We start from the raw sequence: 12,430 nt of genomic DNA on the forward strand, positions 1-12,430 counted from the left end.
GAAAAAAAAAAACTGTTTCGGCGCGGGACAACCCCTTTAATAGGTGAGGGTTCAGGGTTGGGACCTGAATTTATCAGATATTTATGTCAAACCCTAAGGTAGTGCCATAAATGCCAAAGATTGGGATATCCCTACGAGGAATCACTATATATGCAATTCTCTCATTTATTAGATTAGCTATTTGCTACTAATACTACTGTTAGGTCTATGATCTATAACAGAGTTACTGTTACTTTTCCCTTGATGACATCTGCCCAGCTTCCTGTCCGGTGTGGGTACCTTAGAAGAACTTTTTAGGCTGCCTTCACATCTGAACTCGAGGGTTCTGTTTCACTGCTCCGTTCGGGGAGTAGGAAAGTTGTACATATATACATGCAAATCAGTGATGTAAAAAATTCTTCCACAGCATCAACTATTGGATGGTAGCTACCCTATGACTCAATTTCTGACCTTTTAACCCTTTGCAATCCAATTTTGGATTCAGGGTTTTCCTAGGGGGCTTTCTCTTTCTGCCATTATATAATGGCACCATCTGCTGCCTAGAGCTAGTACTGCGGTATGGGACATGCTGTAGAGGCCCCTGACAACAGAGCGGCTGGCAATATTCGGTGAGAATACCCTGCCGGACGTCTTCCGACATCAGAGCTGTACAGCCTTTAATCAGAATGTCTTCAAACGTCAGACAGTGAATTGGAAAGAGTTAAACAAGCCTTGCAACATGGCTAGGTATGTAAGCCTGCAACAACTGCACATGAGCATTCTGGTTTGACTTGCTTCCCTAATCATGTTGCAAGACCTGTTAAAAAGACAGATATTGACTCATGGGATAGCTGCCTTTCAATAAGTGTCCATGTAGAGGACTATCCAATCACTGATTTGCATAGCTTTTTCCCAGGAAGCATTGCATGGCTAACTCCCTATACCCTTATGGAGCGCTCTCCTGTGGTACTCCCCCCAAGAAGAAACATTTCCCCCCCAGACTAAATATTTACATGAACTAGAAACAAAAAGACTTTCAGATTTCTAAATAAATATATAGATAAATAAATAAAAATACTTTCAAAAATGCATTCATTCAAAAAGGGAAAACCTGTAATAAATTGTATTTTTTATTTCCTGTTTTCCCACAATGACATAAAAATCTATTAAGCTAAAGACATTTTTCTAATTCATCCCTTACCAGAAAAAAAAAGACAAAAAACATAAGTCTTATTATTTTTTCCAGGGGTTAGAGGATTAAATGGAGCGTCAAATGCCTATTTTACAGAAACCTTTGCATAAAACAACATTCAACCAACATTGTAATATACATAGGCATTGCTACATGGAAAAAATTAGATGCTTCACAGAGGAAGCGACATGATCTTGAATCTGGAAACAATTACGATAAACTCATGAGTTGTTAGCATGCATTCCATATTGTGCAACTCATTCGTAGGTCGCTGTTACTGAACACATGTAGACAGCCTTTCTCATCTAGTAGCACCACAAATACTTTGTATCGCCTTTATGTTGCAACTTCTCTTTTTAGACTGGATATATGTCTGCTGTGTAAAGCTTTAGTCCTTCCTAACAAATGTATTATATACAGGAAGGGTGAGATAATAATATCACAGCCAATGTAGAAGGTGATATGGATGGGGATTATAGAATTCACCTTTCTTAGGCTTCTTTCACACATAGATGGGAATTAAACATTGTCCATGTGCAGGTTCATGGGCATACAAAAGTCAAACATTTCTTGGTCAAGTTGTATTTGTACAAAAATGTAAGACTCTTTGTCCTTTTTTTGCTACCCTTGTCACTTTTCTACCAGTAAGGGTGGACACTCACTAGCGATATTTTCTCTCTTGCGCTGCGAGAGCACGAGAAAACTCTCGCCTCGCAGCACAAGAAAGACGCCGGTATAGAACCGGCATATCGCTAGTGGCCTCAATGGGGCCAGCGGCAGCAGCACTATCCCCATTGAAAACATAGCGAGAATGCCGCGGACTTCTGCCACAGCTGTGACAGCTGTGGCAGGAGTTTCCTTCATCCCCGCGGGGACCCTGGGGATGAAAGAATCCTCTGCCACAGCTGTGACAGCTGTGGCAGAAGTCTGTGGCATTCTATCCCATTGCTTTCAATGAATAGAATGCCAGCATGAATGAATAGCTAAGGGCAATGTGTCATTGGCTGAGCGCTCAGCCAATAGCTAAGCAGTAGCTGCTATTGGCTGAGCCCTCAGCCAATCTGCTCAGCCCTTTCAGGAGGCGGGGATTTTTAAATCCCCGAATGCTGAAAGAGCTTAATAGCAGTGCAGGGGAGCCACCAGGAGGACGCGTCTGAGCGTCTTTTTGCTTATTATCGGGGAAGGGCATATATTTAAAGCCCTTCCCCAATAATCTTACTGCGGGGCTTGGCAGAAACCATGGCTTTCAATAAGATCGGCAGCAGTGCTGATCCCATTGAAAGCAATAGGATAGAATGCCGGGGACTTCTGCTTCTCTTTTCAATGGGGCTAGCGCTGCTGCCGCTGGCCCCATTGAAAAGACTGGCGATATCCCGGCGTGATGCTGGCTTTTTTCTCGCACTGCGATGCGAGACTTTAACTTTAGTCTCACAGCGCAGTGGAGAAAAAACCTCAGTGTCATATATTATAGCACTCATAGCTGGCATAGATTTGATTCCTTGACTGCCAGAATGTGACAAATTTATTAAGTAGCATGCACCATTCAATACATTTATCATACATTATTCTGCTATGGTGGGCACTTTACCAAGACTGCCATGCACTATGAAGAGTCCAGATTAGTAAATCTGCCTCAGATTTTTCTTGTGGAATTTTTTTTTTCTTTAAAAATGCTATGATTTTCATGCTTTCTTTTACAAGCAATTTTGAGTGCCATGTTTTGAAAAAATGTCAAGGAACCAAAAAACAATAATGAGATGGAACAATACCTCTGCAGCACCATCTATTGGAAAGTAGCATTCCTGCAAGTCAATGTTAGACTCTTTATACAAGCCTTTTAACAATGACAGGGAATGAAAAGCCAAGCTAGAATCCATATGCAGACAGCTGTTTCAGGGTGCTTGCCCCTCATTAGTAGTAGTAGCGAGAGGCCTGTGATCTGAGTTGGGAACGCTATATTTTCTCCTTACGGAGAGCACCTAGAAGGTGGGTGAGTGAGGAGACTCATTCATGTTCCTCTGGTAATATGCAAATAAGGGAGGTGGAATAATACTCTGCCTTAGCTACTGCAAACTGATGGTGGGCAAACACCCTGACACAGCTGTCTGTGTATGGATTCTGGTTGGCTTTCAATTCCCAGTCATTGTTACAAGGCTTGTATAAAGAGTCTAACATTGACTTGCAGGAATGCTGACTTCCAATGGGTGACACTGCAGAGGTATTGTTTCATCTTCCTTATTTGCATATTTCCTAGAGGAGCATGAATGGCCTTATAAGTCTCTTCACTCACTCACCTTCTAGGTGCTCTCCGTAAGGAGAAAATACAGTGATCCCAACCCACATCACAGGCCTCTCACTAGCCAAGCCAGAAACCTACTGCACCCTGATGAGGGGCAAACACCCCAAAGCAGCAGACTGTATATGTATTCTGGACCTCATCAGTGTGCAGTGGTGCCACAGAGGTATTGTTCTATCTACATTATTTGCATATTTCCCAGAGGAGCATGAATGCACACTCACTCACCTTCTAGGTGCTCTCCCTAAGGAGAAAAGCTAGTGTCCCCGACCTAAGTTTAGTTTTTACACAATCCAAATCCTTAGTTTCTCCTTTCACTTTCTCAGGGTCATTTCACACAGTTTTTTTGTGGCAGCCTTTCATGCAGTTTTTTTGAGCCAAATCAAGAAGTGGAATCTAAAGGAAGGACTTCTACTTCTCGTTTCTGCTTGATCCACTTCTGGCTTTGGCTCAAAAAACTGCCACAAGAATCTGAGTGTGAAACTACTCATAAAGGAACACAATTGTGCTGTACACATTCTCCAAAGTTCTACATGCTCAACTGCATATGAAAACACATGCAATTGCCCCCCAAACCATGTGCTCTTTGCTTTCATTATAAAACAACCTATACTTTACCATATATTCTTTTTTGCAGTACTGAATACTGTGATAAAACTACATTTTTCACTAAGTGAAAACCTTTCAAACATATGATACATCTGGCTCATAGAAATCTATGGGTATGTCACAAGATACATTTGGATACTTTGTTTCCTAACCAGATGTACCCATAAATGTGGTGTTAGTACAGCCACACACCTGTCACATAGTATGATTGCAAGCCCTGTCCCCAGCAAGGAAATATGCACGCTTATGTTCTCTCTGTCCACTCCTAACAGCTAATAGTATTATGGCAAAAAACATTATTAATAAAAACAATAATGGAAGGCTGGGGTAAAATGACACTGCGATTTCACACCATTTTACAGTGCAATACATGTGACTTTGGTTTTTAAAACTCAATCCATATAGTGAAAAAATCCATGGAAAATGAATGATGCCGTGGATTTTCATATCTGTAACACGCTTGTTCTTGTGTTGAAATGTTACGTATTTTCAAAGTGGATTGCACCCTTTGAAATGCATAGGCTGAAATCCATTGCAAATCTGCAGTACAAGACATAGTATTGTGCCACAGATTTGTAGTGAAACCCATTCTGAAAAAAGTCTGCTTCATGTCTGTGATTTCATATTGGACCTATGTTTATTTACCCTGTTCCGATCATCTGATCCTCTAGTCCACTGACATGGGCAGTGAGGCTAGTCATCATCATCAGGGTCAGAACTGGAAGTGTAATAGAAAGGCTATGCTCCTATTAAAATTAGGACTGGTGGTTTTAAGGGACAGTCTTGGTATCACTCTAAGGGCTTATTCACACGTCCGTATATCGGCCGTGCTTTCACGCCCAGCAGATATACGGTGTCCCTTTCTGCAGGGGGAGGAGGCAGGACAGGAGCAGTGCACTGAGCTCACGCCCCCTCTCCGCCCCTCGTCAGTGTTTGCAATGGAAGGGGCGGAGTGGGGGCAGAGCTAAGTTCCACCCCGCCCCCTCCCATTGCAAATAGTAGTAAGGGGCGGAGAAGGGGGCGGGAGCTCAGTGCACTGCTCCTGGCCCGGCCCGTTTTCTCTGCCTGCAGAGAGGGACACCGTATATCGGCTGGGCGTGAAAACCCGGCCGATATACGGACGTGTGAATAAGCCCTTAGAGCATAGCTGAAATATTTAATATTCAAAGGCAGTAATGCCGTGGAGTACTGAGGTTTTCCAATACATTGTAATAAAAAATAAAGTTGGGAAATAAAAGTTCCCTATGGGACAAGAAAGGAAATTATGATGGGAAAATAAAAACTACGACTCTTGGAATGTGTTAATGGAAAAAGTTGCTATGTCCTGAAGGCCCAAAATAAGCAGCTTGTGGGCACTTTCTGCCATACAGTGGCCTCATTTCAGACACATGGTGAATGCTTTGTGAGACCATACACTTGCAAGATTACGTTGAAGATGAGGAAAGGGCAAGATTTATCTTCACTTCTGCATTTACATCACAAACCTCTGCAATTTCAGAAAATCTGTGTAGACCTTTGATGTGTAGTATTGGATGTAACCATGTGTTGCATGTGCTAGCATATGCCCATCAGGGATACAAAAAAGCCCCAGCTGCTTCTTCTAACCATTTTATTGGACATTATTTAGGCATAATTTATGGTGCATCCAGGTCTGTATTGGCATGGATGGTTAATGAAAGGACTACACAGATTTTCATAAAGACCAGACCTCTGCATAATCTCAGTTATTGTTATTCAGTGCTACATAGTGACACACATTATTGCTATATCCTTCTCTTTACAGGTCCGTTTTTGCTTAAAACTATAAAACATATGCTTGCACTTGTGAATTGAATAGCTTACTATGAAACAGGCACAATGAAGGCAGCATTTGTCCTGTTATCTTTTTTTATTATTTTTAATTTAAAAGCTTTTAATGTTCTTTTTCTATTTGTTTAGGGTTTTTTTTGTTTCTTTTTGTGTTTGTTGTGTTTGGGTTATGTTTAATCCAGACATATTGGGGTAATGTCCTAAAAGGAAGAATATATACTCACACAGTGATAACACAAAAATGTCAAAAGGAAACACAAAATGGGGAAACTAACCCTAAACCCTAGGAAGAGGGAAAGCCCTAGCTATCAGTGGAATGCACACCCTGATGAGAGTAACCCTATGTCAGGAACCATGGACAACCCTGACTATACCTAGATGGTGACAGGGACTAGTGGCAAAAGTAGATGACACTCAAAAAATAATAAATCACAAAGTACAGAAAAATAGATGTTCAAACGCCCAGATAAAGAAGTGAACAACCAGTGGACTTGCCTTAACTGAGATGCAGGTCAGGACTAGGAGCCACCAACATGAGCAGAACATCTTTATACTGAGACTATAACTGGAGTCCTCTGTGAGGAGGTGCTAGAATAAATGTACACAAACTGAGGCTAATTGGTTAGCCTCCCAGCCAACCAATCAGTCTATAAACCAGAAGTGTACCTGTCTTCTTTCAGCACTGAAATGACAGTGAAAATACACTATCGTGAGGCTCACATGAGCCAGGGATGATGCCGATCCTCATTTGCAGGCATCAAGCTGTGTTAGTTTGTTTTGTGAAAAATTTGCCAGATGATTAAAAGTTTTATCAGCGATGTGCTAAAGTAGATTTTATAGTCTAATCTATATCTTTCTGTCTTGCCAAAAGAAAGTTGCGAGGTAGATGTTGGATTCACTCAATTACAGATGTGGACTAAAAGTGAGAATCATAGAGAATCCTCAATAGAACATTGCATTATGCCAAATATAACACCCCCCTATTTTACTATAGACCCCATTCTATTACTTGCTCCCCCAAGTCATCAGTGTCCAGGTACCCACTGTGCCAATTGAGTGACATAACTTACCAAAGAAACGTTTTATGGATTCACATTGTTAAGATGACCTACCTTCCAGGTTAGTCATTCCTGCCTTTTGCTGATATGTTGAGTCCATGATTTCTTGCCATACAAAGTTGCAATTTGCTTAATCTTCAGAAATTGAAGTTTACTTCTGTGAAAAATTAACAAAAAAATGAATAGATTAACAATCTTAAAGAGACTCAGCTTTTTTGTTTGTTTGTTTTTAATACAATTATTTAGAAAGAGACAGGATGGGGGTGATACAGGAGGCACAGGGGAACACAAACAGTATGAAAGATTACATATGGTATTAGGTTATTAGGAAACAGAATGGTGGATGGTAAGAAGGTACAGGGGCAGAAGATGTATACGATAGGCAAAGTGAAAAGTGTAGGGAGCCATACGGAGGGGCCCTGGGGGACTCCAACAGCAAGAGGAATTGGAGAGGAGGTAGAGCCTTTGAAGGAGACACTGAAAGAGCTGTCAGGGAGATAAGAGGAGAACCAAGTGTCCTTTAGGGTGTTGGAGGAAAGCATGGTGAGGAGGAGATCATGGTCAACAATGTCAAAGATAGCGGAGAGGTCAAGAGGGATTAGTAGGGAGTAGTCTCCCCTCGACTTTGCCATCATCAGATCACTTGATACTTTTGTGAGGGCAGTTTCAGTCCAGTGTATGGGGCAGAAGCCGGACCTGAGGGGGGTCGAGGAGAGAGTTATCAGAGAGAAAGCATTTGAGGTGGGAGTAAACCAGGTGTTCAAGTAATTTGAAGATGAAGGGCAGGTTTGAGATGTGTCGGTAGTTGGCAACGTCGATCAGGTCAAGGGTCGTTTTTTAGCAGATGGCATGTTTGAGGAGAAAATGCCAGAGGTCAGGGAGAGCTTGAACATGGTGGTGAGGTGGGTAATGACAGCCAAAGAAAGGGACCAAAGGAGGTGTGAGGGGAAAGAGTCGCTAGCGCAGGTGGTGGGGCGAGCAGCGGAAAGCAGTCTGAAGACTTCTTCCTCTGTCATTGGTTCTAGTAAAGAAAGTGAGTGAGTGATGGAGGAAGTGCTGAAGAGACTGAGATTGGGGCTAGCCTTGAAGTTTTTGAAGATTCCTTAACGGATGTTTTTGATTTTTTTTATTTGAAATAGACAGCTAGTTCTCCAGCACTGAGATCCTTCACAGGGGCCTGTTCTTTGGATTTCTCCAAATAGGGGTGCTTCTTTAACATGCTCCTATACCTTTAATAGGGATTGGCAGAACACTCTTTTCGCTGATAGCTATATCTGCTTATCACCCCCCACTAACGGCCAAGCATGCATGTGTTCATAAAATTAAGAGGGGAGTAATTCTGCTACCAGAAGACTATGGTGAAGGCTAATCTGCAGGGAGAACAAAGAATATCGGCATTGAAATTCAACATACCCAATGCTTTTTTTACCCTGACATCATCTGTTGGGAAACTCAGGAGTCACAGATACACATACGCTAGTCAGATGGTGAGTATTTAAATTGCCCTTGGATGATTTTTACATGATCAAAGCTAACCAATGCCTAACATCAAATATACAAAGAAAGTGAGTATTTTCTATTGACTTGCTATTACCAAACTGATAAATTGCTACAATTTGGTAATTATCGGGCTTGCTCTGATGGAGCTGTTTTAAAAATGTTATATGGTATATCATTTGCAGTTTACCATATAGTTAACTTCTATGGTCATAAATAGGAAATCACAATTTCTTGGAACATAGGCACCACTTGTAATGTCATAAAAATGAACACATCAGCAGTAGATAGCTTCAAATATGGATCGAGAAAATATACTGTTCAAAGAATTTGATACTAAAGTATACATTATAATCACCTGCTGCAGTCAAGATAATGAGACAAGCCATTATTCTCAACAAGCTTCTTGAATATGCACTGAAAGAGATGTAACAATTAAAAGAAAACTCAGCAAAGTGTATAGATTTATTTTTCCAGGTTTTTCTAGAACAACAAAGTTTTTGCAGAGCTTTGGCACTAACAACTATTAGAAGTATTTTCCAAACTTGCTTCATTTCTAAGCTTCTTCTACGAATCATGCACAAGGCTGTCTTAGAGAAAACTTGTATTTATTTCCTGTTGCTTATATAGTAGCAATATATTCACAGAACAGACATTGTCACCAGTCAATTCATTCCCTATCACCAACGGGGTTCGCAATATAATTTCCCCTACGTCAGACACACTAGAGCCAATTTCATATGGAGGCAATTAAATGGGTTGTCCGGTTATTTTTTGACATTTTAATGTCAGGTGCAGATATGTGAAAAAAACAAATCCAGCAGTACTTAAGTGTCTTTGGGCCAAGCAATCCCATGATGCAGGTCTGTGGTTCTCCTAATCTCTGTTGACAGTGAAGGTTAGGCGACCGCTGTCTGCCAATTAGAGGCAGCAGCATCACCATTCCAAGCTCCTGGCATAGTAGCGCCCAGGAGAACAGGCGGTGCCACTGCAGCCCTTGATTGGCATGGAGCGCTCACATGATTTTCGCGTCAACGAAGATTGGAAGAACCATGGGCTAGATCGCTGAGTCTGAAGACAGGTAAGTACTGCTGGATTTATTTTTTCCCTACTGCAAATGAAAATGTCAAAAATAACAAGACAACCCCTTTAACGTATGTAGAAGTGCGATACACAGAGATAACCTGCAGAGAGCTGGAGAACAGACATGTGGAGGTGATAATGAGCATGGACAGCTTAAAGGGGTTCTGACATGAAAATAAAAATTTCACTCACCTTGCCTGGCCAGGACCGATCGCGAGGCATGTCCCCTCCATCCGGCTTCTTCATCTGTGGCTTCCTGCTCTTCTCGGTGTGTCAGCCACTTCCAAGGTAAACGGACGGGCCACCCACAGCAAGCACGTCACAGGCAGTGCTTGCTGTGGGTGGCCCGTCCGTCCTGGCTGAACTCCGAGATTCTGCACGTGTGGAGTGGAGACGCGGCCTGTCCTGACTCCTGTCAGAGGGCACCTCTCCACTGTGCATGCGCAATCCCGGAGCGGGGTGGCTCGTCGGAGGAAGAAGAGGAAGAAGAGAGCCTGCTGGGAGATGACCCCCCTGATGACAACAACAACGGAAGACAAGGTAAGTATTATGCTTTTATGCTTTAACAGCCAAAAATCGTGGGCTCCCTGTGTCCATTAGGCAGACCAGGGAACAATGGTTGTTAAAGCATAAAAACATTATTCATGTCAGAACCCCTTTAAGGAGTTAAAACCTCCAGATACATTGAGTTTGGTTGCTGAAAGTCAGAGCAGGGCTATTTCTATAGCTACTCCCTGGTAGAAAAGCTGGGAGGAGGCTGAAAGCATGGGTTCTGTGGCAGACCAGGCTGTGGTACTGCCAGTGAGTCTGACAGGGAAGGACGCCCCTAGACTGACAACCGGTTGGGTACACGGATGGACATTGTTGTGACCTATAGTGGTGCTAGGCCACTGTGTTAAATAGGAGAGAATCCGATGTGAGTTAGTAGCCATACAGCTAGGGTTTCGGTTGTTGATGTAAGTGTGCACTGTGACTAAACAACAGTGCGAAGAGTTGTTACCTTTGTAATCATTATTTGCTGTCAAAATAAAATAGACTTCCTGAATTTTACCACCTACTCTGGTCTGGATATGGGTCATTGAAGTATGGCCACCAGCCTAGGTGGAGGAAAGGTGATGATCCTGTGAGGTGACTAATCCCCTAATTGTCACACTTCTCCGATTGTTTTTGAAGTGTTGGAAGAAAACTGCAAACTTGGAGGAACCCATGCAAACATAGGAAGAACATACAGGGGATTTTGACTAAAAAGAGCGGAGTTTGCCATTCAAGACCCTTATCAATTAGCCTGATTGGAGAATGGACACAAAAAGCTCACTCTGGAAGAGCCATCTGTATGGTCATTATGTGGACAGCCCATTGACTCAGAGGGAACTGTTCAATGCTTCATTTACTCTGCAGTGGAATTGCAGGGGGATTGGACACTTCCTACAGAGTTTTCCTACAGATTATAGTTTGTTGCCCCTGAAATAGACTGGTATGTTATGAGCTTATTGCCAGAGGACCTTTTTAATAAAAAAGGAATTATCTTAAAGGGGTAATGGTTTATAAAAACATGGCAACTTTCTTCCAAAAACAGCGGCAAACAAGGGAAATTCTTGATGTTCCACGAGAGGCGAGTAGCCACGAGATATACAAAAGTACACAAGCTAGAAGCTTTTTTGGCGTTCAAGCATCGCTGTACAAGGAATGATGAAAGTAGGCCCCTGTTCTTTACCGCACGGTCCGTGTAGACAAAGTTACAGCTAAATTGGCTGACTACTGAAAGAGAGTCCAGACTTGACTGCCTTGCCATCTATCCCCAGCCACACAAAGGTTCTACTGACTGTGAGAAGAATCATCCAGTCTTGTTGTGTTTAAGTTTGAGATGGTTATTAAAGCATCCCAAAAAGTATTATGTGGCTGCATGTTCCTCCTACATCAACCAGGCGAACTATCTCCCATCATGTGACCAGCGGGCCTTTTCGGCATGCATAGCCTTGCCCAAGATGCCTGCTAACATCAGTGCCAGACCCCATACCGCTTCCACACAGACTTTCCCACTAACTTGATCAACTGATTACCTCCAGCATGTCTACAAAGCCGCACCAGTCTACAGGTTGTGTATGGTATTGCAGTCAGTACAAAATGTTAATTCTACGATACGTTTGTGTCACCCTACAAATACTAGTGTGATAAAAGCATCATCCTATAAAGAAATATTAATGAATTAGGCTGCTATATTTAGCCATTTTCCTCAATATTAAGCTTCCATGTTTATTATGATGACTTCTTTCTTCGTGTGTGCCCTCTCTTGGGTTGATTTGTGTAATGTGAAAATTAACCTCTTTGTTGCCAGTTATGTCTATGTGAGATGCCATGCTAAACAGTTGTTTCCTGACCTTTCCAGCAATGCACATTCTTAGCAGTGCTACCATCTCAAGCTTTGATACTTTAATTATACCTTGTTCAAATTATGCATTCCTCCAGTATGCAGTTGTCACAATGCGGCATCTTACACTTCCGAAAGCAGATCTAAGTCCTATAATTTCAAGCTGTCTTATATACATCATATGTGCATTATTTGGCAATTTCTTAGACAGCTGTTAGCCATTAAATGCTGTGTCCTCTAGTTAAATGCTCATTGTAAATAATAAATTCCTGTTTTGCAGGGCCTGCGTGATGTTACATGGCATATGTTTTCCAGTTTAGCATTTGTCTACTTTTCTCATATAAAATATACTGTGTACTGTAATTCACAAGTTTAAAGGAAAAATGAAGTTTTTGTTGCATACAGCCACACACCGTAGGACAGAAAGTAATTCATTAACCGCTATTAAAATTGGTATGCATTGGAATACATATAATTACAAATGGGGGAGGGGGTATAGCTATTGCCTAAAACCCCACAGCCAGTAACAATCAACAGTC

General features: G+C 42.0%; 1 long non-coding RNA gene across 2 annotated transcripts in view; it reads right to left on the bottom strand.

Moving 5' to 3' along the window:
- LOC136612466 (uncharacterized) overlaps positions 1-12,430 on the bottom strand; it is a 42,936-nt gene that overhangs the window by 676 nt on the left and 29,830 nt on the right. For both annotated transcript variants that reach the window (XR_010790398.1, XR_010790397.1), the window contains 2 exons: positions 8,799-8,857; positions 6,998-7,100 (listed from right to left, as the gene is read on the bottom strand). This is a non-coding gene — a long non-coding RNA (uncharacterized lncRNA). The remainder of the gene's footprint in view (positions 1-6,997; positions 7,101-8,798; positions 8,858-12,430) is intronic.

Source organism: Eleutherodactylus coqui, chromosome 2 (genome assembly GCF_035609145.1).
Source record: "Eleutherodactylus coqui strain aEleCoq1 chromosome 2, aEleCoq1.hap1, whole genome shotgun sequence".
NCBI lineage: Eukaryota > Metazoa > Chordata > Amphibia > Anura > Eleutherodactylidae > Eleutherodactylus > Eleutherodactylus coqui.